Source organism: Caloenas nicobarica, chromosome 1 (genome assembly GCF_036013445.1).
Source record: "Caloenas nicobarica isolate bCalNic1 chromosome 1, bCalNic1.hap1, whole genome shotgun sequence".
Taxonomy (NCBI): Eukaryota; Metazoa; Chordata; class Aves; order Columbiformes; family Columbidae; genus Caloenas; species Caloenas nicobarica.
Genome location: NC_088245.1, coordinates 31661137 through 31681554, shown reverse-complemented (window position 1 = coordinate 31681554; position 20418 = coordinate 31661137). Strand labels below are relative to the sequence as shown.

General features: G+C 37.7%; 1 protein-coding gene across 2 annotated transcripts in view; it reads right to left on the bottom strand.

Annotated features, from left to right (window-relative positions):
- The window catches only part of CNTN1 (contactin 1), a 253457-nt gene that overhangs the window by 203717 nt on the left and 29322 nt on the right, over positions 1 to 20418 (bottom strand). The window lies entirely within an intron of this gene.

Sequence of the window (20418 nt, the reverse complement as noted above, 5' to 3'; positions counted from 1 at the left end):
GAATCTTACACTTTTGGGGCATCTGTTTTGTTATGATCCCAAAACAAAAACTCACTAAATAAAAGGTAGAAATATTAACCCATGTAGCTGACTCCCAAAAATTAAATAGTAACGTCAGAGAACTTTTCCCCTTGGTCTTGAAGAGACTGATCAAAACCTATAGTAAATCTGAAACCAAACCATATTTTTACTGTGCAAACAGAATTGATCAGCAACATAAAAATAGGACACCAAAACAGTAATTTTTTCTCCGTTATGGGAATTGTATCACCCAAAATAAACAACTTCTTGATATCCACCAGCTGCATGCAAGAGTCATTTCCAACGCTGACAACTGCCTGCACTATTTATGTAATTTAGCAGTCTGAAGTATTTATGCTATTAAAATCCAACATGTGGTAGAGATCTGGTTTGTTTGAACAGGTCCAAGGATAGGCTAGACCAAGATGAATTCTTTTTTCTAATGCCAACAGAAAACCATTACTTTATTGGATTTCTAGCAAGTATTTGTTTTACTGAAAATAAGAACTCAGGAAGCACTGGAAGTAATAGTTTGATAGAAAGACAAATTAATTTGAAGAGAAATCTTTCCAAATGAATTTAAATACACTATAGATTTCTTATTTTATTTGATCTTCCTTAGTCATCTTTATTCTTATTATGCTTCTGTGTACTTTTTTCTCTATGTACAGTATTTATTTTCAAATCAAAACACTCCAAAACTAATGAAAGGGCATATTCTAACTGAACTTTTAAGTGTAGATTGGCTAACTGAGGATATTACCAGTTTCATATTCATTTTTGCAACCTTATCCATATTTTAGTCATTTTTTATTTTAAAAAATGGACAGAACTGTTGTATTGCTATTTTATATAAAACATAAGAGTGAAGTTATTATTTTGAAATGAAAGTTTAAACTACTGTTGTGTCAGGAAATACTACAGCTTTGTTATTTACTTTTCTGGGTAATCCTATCACCGTTTCTGTCAAACCTCCCTGTTTGCAAATCTGACCATGTCTCTAGCAACTTCGGAGGGATGGAGAGAATCAAGACAGGTGATAAATCTTTTCATTTCCTCATCTAGTCTGCTGTCTAATCTCACTGCATATAGAGAACCCAGCCTTATTTTCTACAGTTTGAAAAAAGAGAATAAACTGTAAAAGCAACACAAAACATTTGTGGGTTTGCCTACCGTCCAAAGTTAATTAAATTGTTAACCATATGTGAGTTTTCCCATCTGGCTTCAAGAAGCTAGGTAAAAAGATGCATGTCTAAAGAAGATATACAATATACATATATATGCACATACACACTGTACTTTCCTGCACTTCTAAAGAGTTGAAGAGCAGTACCTGTTGACAGCACAGCCATCTTAGAAACCACACATCTCAACTTTCAAATCATTTAGAGAAATGGATACAATATTTGGGACCAGAAGTTCCATTCTTTTAGTGGGAAACACCTCTTAAGACGCTCTTTCAAAACTGAAGAAACTTTGATACAAATCTCAAAGGTAAGAAGTCCAGGTTTGGAAGACGCAAGGCAAAATTTAGCTACAGCATACAGTTTACAAAATAACAAGGCACATCTCCATTGGTAGGTACTTTTGCAAAATCATGAACTCAACCATCTGCATTTTGATTCCGCATATTTAGAACTAAAGCTTACATTAAGTCCAGCCACACACTGTCCTCATTGAAATGTAAGAGAGCTCAACACGTGTCTGAAACGTCTTCATGTATGCACACACTAATTATTAAAACTTGTATAAGATTAAATGTCAATGCTTTCATGGTTAATCAGCACACATTATCTAACATTTATTTCTATAATTTCATCTCCCTCTAGTCGCTGCTCATTTTGCATTCTGAAGGAGAGAAGGGCAGTTTTTCAGCTGACCTAATGAAAACATTGCCGCGACAAATGAGAAACCAACCTGTGTGCAGCGGAGTCCAGCCAGAGAGAATGCTAATTCTCTGCCTCAATACTGCCTTCAAAGAGATTATTCAAGCCTCTCTCTGACATGGAACACAGTGATCAGCCAGAAAATGCTAGAGATGAAAATAACCTTTATCTGTTTTAACAAAAAGGTGAACTTAAAAAAGCAGTCAGTCAGGGCCTGAATGTTTACTATTAGCAATAAAAAGTGACTTTAATGCTTATTCAATGACTTTCATTGATAGCTTTGTTACCGTAGATTTTGGAATTATGAAATCAGTAAAATGTATCTAGATGAGGCAAAAGAAGGAATAAAATAAGCAACAGGGACCTGATATTTTAAAGAACAAAATGACCAGTTACTGAAATCTAGCAAATACCTGAGAAATCTGGGAAACAGATTTAAACTACAGTTTCGCATATGAAAACTACACACACTGAAGCTCTGAACTTACTGTCCTCGTAAAGCAAGTGGAATGATTTACAGAATTCAGGTATCAAATATCTCAAAAGCATGAGGGAAACTCATATGAAAAAACGTGACTCGGTCCAAACTTATCAAAGACGCGTCAATGGACCCAAGCCAGCAAATGAACCAAAAGACAAGATAATGAAAACCTTGTTAAGGTGACAAAATGTACCACTGGAGAAATGACCTAAGATTTCTGAATTTTCACCTGTAGAAAAACAAAGTATCAAAGCGATGCAGAGGAATTAACCTACACCACCAGGAATGCATCGAAGTCATTAACAAATACTAACTTTTGCTCATGAACTGTAGTCTTGAGGTATTTCAAACTTACCCTAATTAGTGACATAGAGAAGTCAATATATTGTGCCTTAGTCTAATTAAATTTGAAAAAGGTCATGACTACAGTGTCCTCTGAGTGAAGCTGAATGTCACGCAGTAATAATCAAGTCTGGCAGTGCCTTCCATGACTTATAAGTACATAATTATATTAATATCAAGCTCTCATATAGTGCCTTCTATCAGCAGTATTGAAACACTTTAGAAAAAGAGAAGCATCAGTATTTCCATTTTACATATTGGAAGTCAGACAAAAATTATCTGACACAGTTAAACATCAAGAAAAGATGAATGCCATCTCTATGCACTGAAGATTTTCTGTAGTTACAGGCAATTGTTCATCAAATTTTATAAGTGTTTGATCTCTTGCTAGAAAACAAAAAGACAAAGCCAATTCAAAGAACAAGATTTGAAGTATTTAACAGCATAGAAAATCTAATGGCAAATCAACATGCATCGGCATCTGAAAGTACAATTTTATAAAATCATACATTTCTTTGTTTGGTCACAATAAATTAAACCACAAATACTGAAAATTATGAAAATTGTGCTACAATTATACTAAACACTCCTGCACAGTCCTACTGCACAGAAATGTGTTGTGCACCTAGAAACAAGGGCAGATTAGTTTTCTAGTGAGAATCTTTAATTTTATCTCTAGAAGTGATGTTATTCAGAGTAGTACAACTGTGATGCATTACTTTCAGCACAGTAATACAAGGTTGTGTCAGTAATACAAGTCACAGAAAAGATCCCAGTTTTGTCATGACATGGAAGAGGACTGCCACCGATCATACTGGCAAAGGTACTTATTCTTTGGCACAGAGTTCAGAACGCATTTAAGCAATTTTTTCCATTTTACTTAGGCTTCTCACAAATCTTTCCTATTTTAGCTAAAAAATAAAAATAGGCACGTCTTTTTGATAAAAGCTTTGTACACAATCACATAGTGTGTTCAAAAGAAATCACAACCACAAAGGGTATACCTTTGTAATTCAACACAGTGACAACAAAGAGTAGCTGTCCTTGTATTAAAGGTAGATCTACACAGTGGCAGTCAGAAGATCCTGATGCTGTGAAGAGCATTCAGACTATTCAGAATATCTGGAAAATTATTAATCAAATGGCAACATAAGCACCACCTGCCATTCATGTGGCATAACACTTTCAGTGCTGGTTGGCTCTGACACAGTCCTTGAGTTGTCAAGCAGTCACCATCACCCCATCGCAAGGGGCCTTGGAGAGCTTTGGGAGGGCTTCAGCAGTCCATTCCAGCCTGCAAATATTGTTGTAGCCAATGCTGGGGAAAGCAGCAATACACATAATGATGCAGCTCAGATGTTAGGTCAGCTCGAATAATTTATTGGGGAAATCATATTATTTTTTCAGTAGAGTACACTGGAAATATATATATTTTTTATTTATACACGCACATGTATGTACTTACTGACAGGTGCACTGCAGTGTCCTTCAGAAAAAAAAATCTCAAACTGAAAGACATAATCTAGAAAGGAGTTAGGGGAAGAAAGAAAACCAAATATAGAGCTTCATCTGATGGGTGATCTGTAAATTAACAAAAGCCAAACCCTTTCAAATGTGTGTTACTAATGAGCAATGCTTAAAATTTCATTTTGGCTAATGGAAAAGATATCCACACAGAAGGAATTCTATAAAGACAAACTGTTTATGGAAAGAAGCACCAAGCAACGGTGGAAAGGAATAGAAAGCAACATGTCTCCTTCCTTCAGTATCATTATCCAAACAAGCTGGATCTGGAAAGGCCTCCTGAAGGTCATCAGATGGGGACTGTTTCACACTAATTGCTGGTGAAAATGGAGACAGCAGGACTTGGAGATGTGCCACACAGGGGTTTCCAATGTCTAGTTAATGCTACAAGGTTTCCCCCACAAGTAATTTATTCTCTTTAAACAGCTTACATATTTTGTTTCCTTGTCCTTATTTGAGAAATTTCATGTGTAATATGTAATTCACTATAATGAAGCAGGAAGACCACCTAGCTGTACTTTTCTCTGTAGACTACAGTGACCGGGTTTGCTAAATCCTTTTCATCAAACAGGTATTACAAATCTGTTGCTGGAGCTGCCAATTTAAGCCTTCTGGGAACTCAGTCTTAAAGCAGGACACTCCTGTGACAATCCTACTAGAAAGAATAGGGTTTTAGATGTCTAAAATTGCTCAAGTCATTTAAGTATCTGACCGGAAAAAAAAAAAAAAAAGGGCAAACCAAACACATTGCCAGCATTGCACAGGACACATTTCAAGGGCAGAACTGAAAACAACATTTATGGGTTGTGCAGATACAGCAGTCCCCCCCAAAAAATTAATGAAATCTTACTACCTATAGCAAAGGACTTGGAAAATCCGCATAGTCCCCCTTACTTTTAAACATATCACATCAAGCTCCAGAAACTACACAGCTATTCTTACAGTCCCAGAAAGTAGGTGTATCAAATGGTTTAGGCGATTGCCAGCCTTTTTCATCAGCCAGATATAAGTGGTGAACTCCATAGCTCAGTGGTATTAAATGTCCTTTCCTCGGGGCACACAATTCCTGGTGTTGCTGTGGGTATTAGAAAACCACTGAATCAATTCGGCAACTGCTGTTAACTGTCCCCCAAACTGTTCCTCAGATAAAGAGAGAGGGCACAATGCTTCACCTGCGGTTCCCCAGGGTAGATTCCCTACCTCGAGGCATCCTGCTATGTCATACGAGACGTGTCTGCTTCTATACATTTCTGGAGTTTATTTCTCCAGACCGTTCCTACACTTTGTCATCCTAAAAATGATAACCATATGTGATGAGGCTGTGGTCCAAGTTCACTGATTTCACATTCTGTATTACGGTGAGCAGCAGACAAAGCCTTTAAAACCTCTTAAGTGGACAACTATTTGCCGATGCATTCCCAGGAATTATTTTCCAATCCAAGACCATTATTAGCTAACCAAGGCCAGAGTTCTTCAACAATTTCGTCCTCTGTATCTTCAGCCTCACAAACATAAACGTCAGACAGCATTACTAGCCATTATTTATCCCTTGTTATTTTTTCCCTCAGTGGCATTCATGTCACTTAGTTCCGCCAGTTTATTGTGCACCAGTTTCAAAGGTGATAATTTTTAATCATCATTTTTAGTTTGATGATTTGTAGTTTCCTATGACTATTCCTTATGTTACAGTTAGGAGAAACGAAAGGTAAAAGCACTACCCTTTCTATTGCTATTTGTTATCTTCATAGTTTTACATTAGCATTATATCATCTCTGTCTTGCCTAAATAGCCTGAAGCGGTATTGAACCAAGTGCTTTGATATCTACTAAATGTTCTTTTTACATTATTAATGGGTAACTGTCAAAGCATCAATAGAGAGCTAGTCAACTTTCCTGCACCTATGTGAAAAACTGAAAGCTACAAGACAGCACAGTTGGAAGGTGAAAACTCTCTTCTAGGTAGAAGATTTTCATTTTGCATGTGCCAAGCTGGATGTACGATTTGTTTCTAGGATGATGTGGAATGCCGCCCCCAAAGCGTTGCTGGCTTTCTTCCTCTGCAGCAGTTCTGGTGTCAGCCGTGACAGACACAGAACTGGACAGACATCTGAACCATCCCAGGAGCTGCATGTGGCTGAAAAGCTGTAGCTTGGCCAAATTTACAGAAAGAGAAAGAGCAGATGCAGCAGGGTAGGGAGGCCTATTTTCAGTTACAAGTAACATGAAGGCACCTTGAGGAAAATGCCCTTTGGCCTTCTCATGTCAGCAGAACTAGATTTCATCACCTGAAGAAGGTCCTAAAGTGTCATCCCAGTTCATTCCCAAGACACACTGGAACAGAAGTCATGTAAGTAATGCTTCCACTTCCAACCATCTATGCCTTTTAGAAATAACTAACAAAAGTAATTAGTCTACAAAGGCCCAACACACCCTGTTTCCTCCTCATTTCCTTTCTCAGCTCTTTAGTACCAGAAGTTGCTCATTGCTTCTGCCTTAAGTCACAGCAGAATTGACAGTAATTCTTCCTTACTCACACATTTTATACAAGGAAACACTACAGCAACACTATGTCATGGGGAGGTCCCTTCCTCTCTGACACTTCCAATGACTAGAAAATTCACCTGTTTCTCATTCATAAAGACCTTAACTCTGCTGTGGACAAGCACCTCCAAACACATAACAGGATAACTCTGCTCTCTCTGTGCTCCTGGGCAAACATTTTTTCTGCATGAGTCAGCAAAGGAATTTAATACGCAGCCCAGAAACAGACCAAAATGACCTGACCTATTTTTAAGAAGCAGTAAATAAGATGGATCATGGTAAGCAGAGGTGAGGCAAAAGCAACAGCTTTACTTTCTAATGGACACTTGGCTAATGTGCAGCAGAGAAAAGCAAAAACCAGCCAGTGTATTTTGAAGAGAGAGGGAGGGGAAGCGTAGGATGTGGCATGTAAACACTGAGTACGTCCAAAGCTGGTTTGGGCAGGGCTGGAATCGGGACCAAAGGGACATCAAGGGAGTTCTCAGTCTTACTAGAAACACCCCGAAGCAGTGATGTACAGAAATATTGTTATCCTTATTATCGCCTGCATTATTTGCAGTATCTGACTGAAGAGCGATCCCATCACTTATCATACCCACAGCATCAGTGTCTGCTAATTACACATGCAGATTTTTTCCATGATGTAGATCAGCCTTCACCAGTAATTAGCGCATTATCTGTTATCCTCCTAACACTTAAATACAAATGAAGCCAGAGAAATGAATCATTCACATGATTTCATAGGATCTATATTGTCCAGCTGATGACATTTAAACATTTAATCTAAATGCCTAACTTTAGATGTCTAAGTGTCTTCATTATGCTACAACTTCCATTTGTGCTGTAGTAGGTGAAGCAGCTCCACCAAACCGAACAGCAGCACAGAAAATCAGTGATCCAGGTCTCTGCGTTAATTCCCATCTGGCGCACTGTTGTTCAGCATGCTTGTAATTCACCTTCTGCACAAACTCAGTTCTGTAGAAAACAAGAGTTAAGGGCATTTGACTGGCATCAAAAGTGCTCAGGAGCATTCCCTGTGTTCCTGGCAAACCTGTGAAGATGATGGCAAGTTCATAGAAGTTTCCTGTTTCTTTCTGTGTCATACAGGGTTTGTACATTTCTGAAAGCCTGTCATGAAGTATGAAGGACTGACTGACTTCTTGACTCCCAGCTGAGAGCAAGGGCTATTTCTATTAAATCAAGTTGTGATTGTAAGAAAGAGGTAAAAAATGGTAAGAGGATTAAATGTTCAAAACTCAGTCACTATGCCATCCACATAATTTAGGTTATAGAGCTGAACCTGCTCTCAAGAGAGAATTTACTTGCTTAACAGTCAGTTTTCTCACACTTCATACTGCATCCTATTTAAGTATGAAATTTGCTATGGGAACTTCAAAGTATTACCTAGAAATTCATTTCCATTGCCATGTTGTGACACTACATATTCCCATACAAAGAACACATACGCTTGTCATTTGAGAAGGCAGAGCAGACCCTCACATATTCTTTTAAAAGGACTATTTTTGATGCAATAGCCTGTCTTCAAAACTGGGAGTCACCCCCCACACACCATTTAGTTTACACCATAGCACCGGGCTGAGAGTCAGGTCTTCCAGTTCTTGAGTGACTGCTCTAAATAAAAAGACAGGTAACCCATCCTCTGACTGTATCTTAAAAAAGAAACAACAGCTGATACCACACTGCATTTTGCCATAGGTCTGCTCTTACATGGATGTATGAGACGTTCATTCTCTGAACACAGGCAGTTGAACTCTTCAGAGGATTTAGGTGAAGCAGTACTTAAACCAAGATTCATCCCATCTAATCATAGCACTTCACAGACGTCCAAGTTACAAGCACAGCCACCAATCCGCGTAGGCTCGTTATGTAAAGTGTGGAGAGAGACAGGCGCCTTCAGGCTGTGATTCACATGTCGGGTACGTATCTGGCTGCTAAGAATGGGAATGTTTGAAGATGGAACAAAATCAGTGTATGAACCCAGGGAATCATTAGTCAAAAAGAGAAAATGCCCGCTGTATTAGAAACCTCCAATAAAAGTGGTCAATGCCAGAGGTTGTCTAGGGATTTGGACTCAGGTACCTAAGTTAACACAAGTCCTATTTTAGGCAACGCTTTCACTTGCATCTGTTCTTTTGCCTCTTTCTTAAGGCAATTTGAAAGAATAAGAAATAAAATAACACCAAAATCAACAAATTTATTAGCTGGATTTGCAGATAAACATGTAGCAAGTACTCTGTGTTTGGGATCTCTATCAAATTCCTAACACCGTGCTAAGCCTTTAAAGTTTTGAGGACAAATATCAAAACTGAAACATCTTATTCTGCCTGCTATATGTTGTCTCTTTACTGCTAAATTAATATTGATTATTCCACAAGAAGAACTGCAAAATGCAACCACCTATTTTAAATTGTTCTTTAGGAATTACGAATAATAACTGGTATAAAATGCGCTAATAACTTATGGTCAAAAGCCATTAAGGTGGAGTCACAGTATTTCAGAGTAAATTGTAAGAGACAGTAAAACTTCAACAGTACATCAGGTCTGATTTCAAATAATAATTGTTTACTGGCTACCTGTATCCTCCTTGAGTTCTCGTACGCCAACTTTCTTTAGACATGCTACTATGTATTAAAAATCCTGGCAAAATATGCTCCTATTCAACTATAAAATAATAACTTCCTCTACACTGAACAATATATGCAACACTGACAAATGATGACTGGCTCAAAGATTCCGAAGCAGGAATCCATGAATAGCTGCTACATATGAATTATTAATCCTTTTTTTTTTTCCACTTCATAAATCATTCTGATTGCATACTTGTGGACTGAAATAGCAGAATGCATACTCCACATTAGCTCATTATTTTTTCTCCAAATCTGATCTATAAGTACCCATTACTGATATCTAGGTAGTCACTAATCAAAATATTAATTTTCATTATCTCATCTAATTGTATTTGGTGCAAGAAAACAGCACTGTTTTAACAAAATTATCTCTAGAAGAGAATGATAGCTCAACAAGCAGAACTTGCCTTCTCTTCTAAACTGTTTCTCTGAGACACTGTTAACAAATTTCCTTTTTCTGTCCCTTGCTGATCAGTTGAATGAATTATAGTTTTATAAAGTCAAAATTAAAATTCCTCAAGAAAGTAAATTATTAAAACTATGGAGAGATCAGGACTGAAAGGGTGAGACACAACACGGCTGTCATCCAAATGTTGCTGCCTAAAAAAGCTAGATGCCAGGTTAGTCATCCAAGTTCATCATGTGCATGGTTGAACACTTGGAGGAATGGCTCCCCTTTGGAGGAGGCTCCTACTCACTGCTGACTACAGAGATAGCACAGATCAGTAGTGTACCTGGACACACACTTGAGATGACTAAAGCTTAAACATCTAGATGAGTCACTGGTTGCCACCAGTCTCTTGGGCTTTTTCTGATCCATTTTTCTTGTCAACTGCAGCAGTTCAATGATCCAGGTCATTCTGAGGGCTTCCAAATGCTAATACCAACATGAGCCAGAGGACAAGAAGACCCAGCTCAGAGCAACGAGGATGCCTGACGTTCTCTTTTGATGGCAGGGAAGTTTTATAGCAGAATAAAGAAAATGGCCTCTCACAGTACGAAGGATGCCATTATTCTTTCACTGTATTTTTGGAGCAGAAATCCTTTTTGCCTATGCAAGCACAGAATTCACTGAGTAGTGTTTCCGCTTAGAATTACAAAATTCTTCTTCTCAGAGTGATTTCTAGTTTTTAACATTTCTGATGTTTAGTTTAGATAACTAACATTATGAAACTGTATTTAAAGCCATAATTATACTCAGCCAACTCCCATGATTTTACTTGATCGTGATCAGCAATCTATAAATACCTATACTCTCTATGATATTACTATTTTCCAGACAAAAAGAAATTATCTCAACTTTACAGTTCTAGAAAACAAACTTTACAGTTCTAGAAATCCCCAATATCAGATATAGGAATCACCAGTATCAGATATGAGAACATAGGTCTTGGAGCTTTAAGGAGGCAAATCTATTAAAATGACACTGAGGAACATCAGGGAGTTTGGGACACTGAATAGTTCCAGTGAATACACAACGTGATACAGTTACAGTCTACCAGCTACATCAGGTACAATGAAATTCTGCCAGGTTGTTTCTCTGTAATTTCAGAAATAAAAGGCAATGTATGATTTGAAATATTTAACGATATGCTGAAGAAATTATGAAACCTGAAGTGCTTGTGAATAGCAACACTATAACTAGTGGTCCAAACACTTGGCACAGGACTAGTAGTAACACAATGGAGATGAAAAGGTGGCAACAGTAAGATTCCCCACAAACTGCAGCTGAACAGGAACTGTCAACATCCCACATGTGTATTAAATGGCTTAAAGTGCAATTTCTGTCCCTGCCCTGAGACGGGGCTTCCACTGGCATCCCACATGTTGACTCTTCAGGAGAAAGGAGAGGTGGTAGGACAAGCAGGCAACAGGGCAAGCAGTCCTACGAAGACTTGAAAAGGGAGCTGTGCAGCTGCCATGACAAGCTTAACTGATGAATATTATGTACTCAACCAGTAAACAGGATGTATTCAAGGCAGTCAAAGACGAAAAGTTTTATAAAAGACATTGGTGTTACTGTCCATATGTACCCCTTAGAGACAGACACCCTCAACTGAAAACACTGTTGCTTACATTGATATTTTATGGGAATAGTAATTAACCAGTTGAAAAAACACAGTACCCAAGACACCAACTGGCAGGTGGTGCATGACACAGAACAAAAAGAACCAATCCAAATGTACATAAAGGAGGAACATAGTTCGGATGTAGGCTGCTACACAGCTGGGCCCCCTGAGCAGTTCTTCAGCTGTAGGGACATAGCGTTATGTTATCAACTTGTCCCAGATAAAGAAGCTTTTGTGACAAATCCTGTGACAAACCCAGTTACATTTCTGCCCTAGGAAGGGAGGGGACCTCAAACAAAGCATGGACTGCAGCCAGTACAGGTGCAGCACAGCAGAGCACCAGCGGTGGAGCATGGCCCTGGCACAGCTTGTGCAGACCAGCAATGGAATCAGCGCCCCCAGACAGGCTGCTGAGGCAGCTTTGCAGATCTAGTTTCAGATGCTTAGTAACCATCATGGCAACAGTCACAACTTAGTGCACAGTTTAAAATACGGAGAGCCTACGGAACAAGTAGCATCTATTCTACATAATACACTGCAGAGCGAGACAACTTCTTCAAGGAATCACTCTCTCTCCAAAGAAGATACAAAACAAGGTACTCTAGCCTCAGTATCTTGACCGTTCAGCAAGGAACAGCAAGCAATAAACACCGGGTAGTTTCCTCAGCGTGATAAGGTAACTCAATAAAACATGTATAGGTTCTGCCAGTGGTGTAAACCTCCAGTTTCTCAGTTACGGCACTTAATTCTCCACCTGCTCTGATCTCCATTTGATTCAAAAGGTGAGAAGACTAAGGAAAGCAACTCGTCCTTTCTAGGAGCACAGCCTCCTCTCCACAGCCCACGGTTCCTTTCCTACAGAAACACAACTTCAACCTCATCCTCAGTGGCCAAAAAAGTCACGTGTCAGCCCTGCCCCCAAAAATCCCATGCCCCCTTCCACCATTAGAGCCTGCGTTTATCTATTCAGCTCAATAAAACGACTTATTATCTTCCTGCATCAACAAATCAAAGAGTATATTCACACTACTCCAAAGTGCCGGAGGGCAACCAAGAGCGCCCAGGGAGCGGAGGGACATCACACCCACATTTCGTGTCTTAGCAAGTGACCATACCTCAGGGATGACTATCCTGCAGACAAGATGCTACTTTTTATCCTCACCAGGGAATTTAACTTCCTCAATTTCATTGTGATGCTCCCTTTAATTAATGGTTTCCTTAAATTCACAGATTCTGCTGTTTTTTTCATGCCACCATGTGAGCGGGAAAATGTAGGGTAGCAAAGAATCTGGTTCCACATAATCTGTTTGCTGGGGAGAAAGGTCATTACACCAAGACTTTATATCGCTAAAAAAGCATATTCCGTTTAGTTCATTTGGTAATACTGCAAATGCATTCAATTAATAATATATGAAAAAGCAGAGTCTTTTTCACAACAATTGATTAATTATAAAAATGTCTACAGTGATTGAGTACAGAATATCCACAGCATCTGCTGTACTTAAAACCAGCAATGGGGTGAGTGGTGCTGAGCTGGAAGTCCCATTACTTAAATGGTGAGTTACCAAATTTTAGCATTTACTTCCAGAAGAGAAAAGATATGTATGAATCGTTTTCCCAGTCCTGTGCACGATGCTACTAAAATAAAAGCGAATGCAGTCTGGGAAAATCTGTATCCTTTTCATATCCCCTACCAAGCCCGGAAGCACATACCAAAAATAAACAGGGTTAAAATTTATTTTGTTTTAAAAAACATTTATTTTTCAATTGATTATGACTTCATATTTACTGAAGTCATAATTTAAAATTATACTAGGCTGATTCTAGATAGTAATTAATTCTAAATAAAACCTAACAGCCTTATTGAACATAAAGTAATGACATTAGCTCTTCAGATCACAAATTGAATTGTGTAGATTAGCACAGCTATCGAATAATTTATTTGAGCAGAGACAACACATCTCAGAGAATGTTATCCTACCATTAACTTGGTTATTATATGAACAAAAATAGCTTATAGCAGCTCATATTAAACAAAAGAACAAAAATAGATGTTGTATTTATGTTTGTATTATGTTTTAGCTTCTGTTAGTAAACAAAAATGTAAACACACTTGTACAGGTATTTTTATATGTTTATTATGTACATTTGTACATAACATTTAGTCTGAGGCATCTGTTATTTACCTCAGTTAGGTAGGTGCCTTTTGGTTTTTTGACACAAGAAACTGATGAGGATAAATGTATTATTCTGTTATAAGCAATGTCTTACAGTGTTGCCCTTTCATTATTACAAAAAAAAATTTAAAAAAATCCTGCTCTTGAGCAGCTTTACCAGACAGCACACAATCTAATACTTACATTCTCAGACAAAAACTGCCAGTCATTGCTATTTGACCGAATTCATTTCAGATTTCAAATGGAAAATTCCAAAAACTACAGGAAGAAAACAAAATTAGAAGAGAGAAGACTATTGCAAAAATAACATTGTTTTCACAGCAAAACACTACTCTATATAATTTAAAAGTCAAATCAAATCTCAAAGAACTTTAATTAAACTTTCTGAATCATCTGAATTTATTTAAAAATGGCTCTTCAGTTGCCTGAAACTCTGGATCATCCACGCACTAAGACAAACAACTAGAATTTACATGCTAATAAAATCACATAAAAAGAACAGATGAAAAGCAATCAGACTTTAAGGGCTCTGAAAAGTCTCAGTGTTTATTACCCAATTCTTAATTTTTCCTTAAAAATGTCAATTAATTTACTGATAAAATAGTTCTAATAAAACATTATATTTTTACACATACTGAGTTCCTTGCAATATGTAACTATGCTTATCTACTTACAAATTGTAGCAACACATTACTGAATTTTCAATATGCATCTACTTCAAAGCACTCTCGAAATAAATAATTAAAAACTCTCACATGAAAACTGGCAAAGTTTTGTCATGTGAAGACATGACTAAAAGAATTCTACCATTTAGATTTCTGTTCACCTTATACTTAAAATAAAAATAATTATTAAAAAAAAAAGGCATGAAGTACATCCAAAATGGTACCTTAAGCATGAGTACCAGTATTTTCATACGCACACAGAAAAGTGGTGAGGAAGTGTTTTAACAGGCCACACAGAAAAAATTGACCATTTTTTTTTTTTTGTCAAATCACATTTTAAACCTCAGTAACCACACAATGTAGAGAAAGCCAGCAAAGATTATTGGTAAAGCGGAGTGTACCTCTTCCTGCTAACACCACCAGGCACATGGCATTTTGCATTAACTGAAATCTTCAGTCAAAAAAAGAGAAGGAAAGCCAGTGAGAAGAGAAGGGCAGCAGTGAAGCTGTGGACCGAAGTGAAAGAATGTCCCCATGTCACAACACCCAGATCTCCCAAACCAAGTCGAGGAATACTCCTGAAATAGCAAGGCAAGGTGCCTGGAAACACCATGCAAAGCAGGACAAAAATCAAACCTCATTTTCTTCTGAGCTCCCTGCAACACGAGCCAAGGGAGGTTCACTGTGTGCAAAGAAGTTTCTCCTTTACACCGTGTTGCTCTGAAACGGTGGCGTAAATTCAGGACAGGCTACACAGCACGACAACATGGACTAATCAACATAAAATGAAGCTATCGCTGGCCCCAGCAGCTCATCACTTACAAACATGTGACCAAAATGAACATAGTAATATCTTTGTTCTTGTTCTGAAGCAGTTATCAAAGAAGATTCAACGTGGAAAACTGACATAAAGGCACACACAAGTAGAAAACTCTTCATGGGGTTTAAGCTGAACAGAGGCTTCTAAGACTGGAGTTTCTCATTGAGCGACTTCACGTTGGTATCAAAGAGAATAAAGTTCAAACTGCTTCAGTGCTCTGAATCCCTGGAACAGTACTGAACTTGCTCTGAAAGGCATAAAATCAACATACGCATTTATTTAGGAAATCGGAATAGTGTGACTGCACACTTACACGGTTATGATGTTAACCATTTCAGGAAGAGAATTGAAAGACTGGCTTTTATTTGGGAAATAAGTTTAAAATTTGAAACAATCAGCAGAAGTTGATTTGTGACATCATAGTATCAAAATATTACATCACTCCCCTGCTTCACTAATTACCAAGACTCACTTTGAAAGAATGAGTAACCCATCTATAACTCAGCTCTTTATTTCAGAAGGAAAAAAAAAAATACTTCAGTGGCCTGGTGAACGCTGCTCTTCACACATCCACAGGCAGAAGAGAGCAGCCCGATGAACCGGGCTCTCTGTTGCCAGCCCCGGGGAACACGGGGCCATGGACAGTCCCACCCTGGTCTACAGCAAGAGCTCTGTCTGTGGTTGACTTGCTGCAGTCGTTCTCATGTGTGATGGGAGCTCAGGTTTGCCTCCTGCCTCCTGGACTTGATTGAAAGCGTTCAAGTTCATCAGAAGGTAATGTCAGGCTCTACAAATTGGCATTTATTCTGGAGTGCTTACTATATAAGTATACTGCTCTTAAAAAGGCCCAATAATAATAATAATAATAACAACAACAACAGAAAAATTGAGTGGGAGGTGTTAACTATGCAGAGATCTTTTTCCCTCCCTTGTGCTCTCAGCAGTTTTAAAAAATATTTCTGCCAACATATTGTTTTGTGCCAAATATAAACTCAAGACATCTGAGGATATAGTCTTTGGTGTTTATGCCTCATGGTTATAAAATTAGCCTCAGATTCGTTATTCTGAATACAGTAAGATTTAAATTTTTAATCCTAAAGTGAAAAATGTCCATCTAATGCCTGGAGCTATGTTTTACCTGTGGAACATTTTGCATCCTGTTTGTGCCCTAGGAATTGCATTTTATTATTTTCAACAGACTTAGCATAGTTTTGACAAGGAAAAAAAAAAGACTAAATTTTTAATGCTGAAATAGAACTGCTATGCTATATCAGTATGTAAGAATCTATACTCTATTTGCATTTCTTTTCAGCATACCATTACAGAAACACTATTTCAAATGGCCACACTATTGCTTTTCATTTAATACATCCATATTGAATAGTTCCTGAATGTTCAACCTAAATTAAACATTTATTTTTCTGTACTTACAACTGTGAATTTCATTGCGCTGCTTCAGGTATTTAATTTTTTTTTTTTTAATGGGCTTGGGGAGAATTCAGGAACAAATATAGCAACACTTTCGCAAGTGAAAATCTACTGCATTCCATTACAGAGTTAAGAGCACAACTAAACCTGTCTAGAAGTTCCTCCCAGACAGGCATAATTTTGGAATGATCTTGCAAATATGTACAGACACACTCACATGTACACGAAAGCATATATTCTGCTTTCCGAGTGTACCTTCCCACCTGCGTGCTGCACTTGGCATTGCACAGCTGCCACTCCACAGGCCGTCCTGCACACTTTCAGCCCGACAAAGTCTGAATAAACCGAACAGATCAAGAAATATGTTGGAATATCTAAGCACATTTAGCACCTACTATCACTAACTTATTTCCTTAAGAACAGCCTTTTGGAGAAAGGCTGTTTCCACTTTAGTTTCTCATTCAAAATGGCACTGGCGTAGTCCCTCTCTCCTTTCTGACAACAGTGGGGAGGGAAGAGCATCACCCAGCTAACTTTAATGGGCAAAACTGGGCTAAACTGGAGCGATGCGAATTTGTTATCACACATCTCCACTCTGTGTGGTTTGAGAGAGATTATGTCAAAACATAAGGCTAAAAAAAGAGTTTGGACTCCCCTGACCTAGTCTTTGATGTTTATTTTTTAAATAGCTCAGTCTGACTCAGGCACTTACGCTCACTTCATGTTGGGAGAGAACTAGGTTAGATGAATCATTATGTAAACACGTCTGCTTCACCTGAGGGACTAACTCAGACACAAATATCTACCTTTTAGATGCCCAAACTGAGCTAGATGAATGTCACCAAAATATTTCGGAAAGCATTCTGCAGGATCATGGAAACGTCCCGGACTTCCCCGCACATCCCAAGGCCCGAGCATGGAGCTGCAGAGGAACCGGGCCGCCGCGGCAAGGAGAAGCCAGCAACAGCTCCGGACTGACAACACCGTCCAGATTTTCTCAGCTCCTACCAAAACCAAAATCCTTCACATTTGAGATTCAGCCGATGCAACTCTTTTGTCTGTTACGAGGAAGAAATCAGCTAAGTGAACTAATTATGGAAAGGAATTACTGTGAAATTATTGAGGTAACCTTTTCCCACTTTCCCAGTTAGACACAGTTAAAATACTTCAAAACATTTTCAAGGAATTAACACAATTAGTTCCCAAACTGTTTACAGAACATTATTCTCAAGAGATTACATTTAACGAGCAAAGTTATGCCTAAAAGGAAAGAGAATACAGATAAACAGAAAGCAAGCAAGCTCTTCTATACTTGACAGAAGCTCTCTAGCAATCAAGCATATGAACAGATTTAATAGGCTGGAGGTCGATGAGCACTGGAGAAGGCATTTTTATTCACCCAAGTGAAATCACAACAGTGAACATATGAGTAACTTGATTGGGATTCATGTAGCTTACTTAGTAGTTTTTGCAGCACAAATGCTTTTCCTCGCTCATTAGATTACTGAATTAGGTACTTCAGCTCTAAAGGAGTCAAATGTTCTTCCAAGAACTCAAGTGGAATTTATGAACTCACTTGATTCTATTTAGAAAATTTCTCAGGAGCTGCTAATAGTAGTTGTTAAATGTAACATCACGCCAAGAACAACATGTTAAAGAACACGGGTTAAAGGCTTTGTCTAGCTACTGTGAAATGATCTACTTTTATTCTGGTATGTGCTGTGTCATCCTAATTGTACTATGCTGAGGATGTTGCATACTGTCACTGTTTGTTTAACTACTGGAAAATTGCCAATAGAAAGAAAAATGTGAAATTGTTTTAATGAAGTGGGTTTCTGAACAATCCTGGGGAAAAATTCTCTTTCCATATGACTCTTGAGCACCCCTACCTGACACTTCATCTGTATACTTCTGTAGTCTTTTACAATCTCAGAGCTTTTTGCCAATATTTATTACACCTCATGGCAATCTTGGACAGAAAAAAACCGCAACATATCACTCTATGATAAACAAACGATGCAAATGTTGAAAACTAAGACAACTTTATAATGGATTTATAATATTCCAGTTTAAAAAAAAAAAAAAAAAATCTGTGTTGCTTGGTGTTAGTTTGGTTTTGTTGAGGTTTTTTTTTTGCGGGGGTTGTGTTTTGGTTGATTGGTTGGGTTTTTTTGTTTTGTTTGGTTTTTTTCCATATAGTGGGAGAAAGAAAAAAGTGTAATTTAAGAATTTTGTCTTTTTCTTACATACATACATATGTATGTATACATTCACAAAAGCATTGGACCTCGGTGTTTCACCTGTTTGCTTTAAAATTCAGGAAATCAGCGTAAACAGTCCTGAGTGCTTCACAGTGTAAAATATCTAGCTCTACTCCAGCCTCCATAGTAGATTTGAAGAGTATGGGTTTATCTGAAAATGGCCTCCTCTTATAATCTTCAAAATGTCTTCCTATGATCACTTTTATTCACTTTGAAAAACTAGAGCCTTCTATACATCTCACTCTAAAATCTCTCTGCATTCTGGAAGTATGGATTAAATTAATTCTTGTATATATAGTTTTATGCTTCTGAGAAATTAGAAGTTTTCTAAAGCTGATTTTCAATGTGGAGTAACACTATCACTATTCTAAATTTAGTTCTTTTGTCCGTATGTCTCAGGTACTAGGCAACATGCTACTACTTTCATTTTCTCTGCCAATATATTCCCATAATATATTACTGGAAGCCACATATGCCCACGCCAGAGAGAGACATTCTTGGTGATAGAGAATGTAGTTAACTCTTAGGAACAATAAAACACAAATTCTACTTCTACCTTCCTGCAACAGCAAGACAAGGCAATGACAGTACTGCTAGGACATGCACTTGAAAAATATTCTGTGACCAAAAAGGGCATAGCAATAGTTCAGTCTGATCTGCTGAATAATGTGTCACAATCCATCATCAGTAATTCTTGCATCAGGTCTAATAACTTGTGATTAAAAAAAGACAGCTTTTATGAAACAGTCCATCTTTGTTAAGGTTAATCTAAGAATAAATAAGGCTCATCTTAAAAAAAAAAAAAGTGTTTTACCATATTTTTACTGCAATTTTTTTTAATTTTCAAATTCCAGCTTTATAGTCCTGCTGTATCTTCGGCTGTCAAATTAAAGGGCTCTCTAGCAGTAGTTCTCTCTTCCCAGTGCAGGTACTTACCATCTTTGATCAAGTCACCTCTGAACTCCTCTTTATAAACTAAGTAAACAGAACTCCTTAAGTCTGTCACTGCAAGATCTATTTGGTAGATCATGAAGCATCCTGGTAATGAGCTCTGTGCCTTCGGTTCTTTTATAATTGTGAAAAAAGGGAAGAAATGGGTGTTTCCAAACCCCATTTATTTTGCTTTTGAATATATGTGAAAGAACTAAAACAAAACAGCCACATAATTTTCTAATAAAATTAACATTTATTATTTCATATGATAGATAAATTAATTCAGAGACCTTTCATATGGGAACATGTAACAGAAGTATCACATCAGCCAATACATACCATTCATGTTATCACAGAAAAATCTGTCACCTCTACAGCAAGTGCTCTTGACTACCAGATACTCCTGAACAAATTACCCAGCTCTCACGATTACTTATGGGCTTGGAAATCCACAGCGCAGTTACATCTATCACCTTCCACTAGCTGTTATATTCTTTCATTTCTGAATGAACTTCCTAACTCTTTATGTTTAATTTCTGAAATTATTCAGGAGTTGGGCACAGCCACAAGATGTAGTATTTCAAATTTCCCCATTATGTTTTAAAGCAAAGACAAAGAGACTA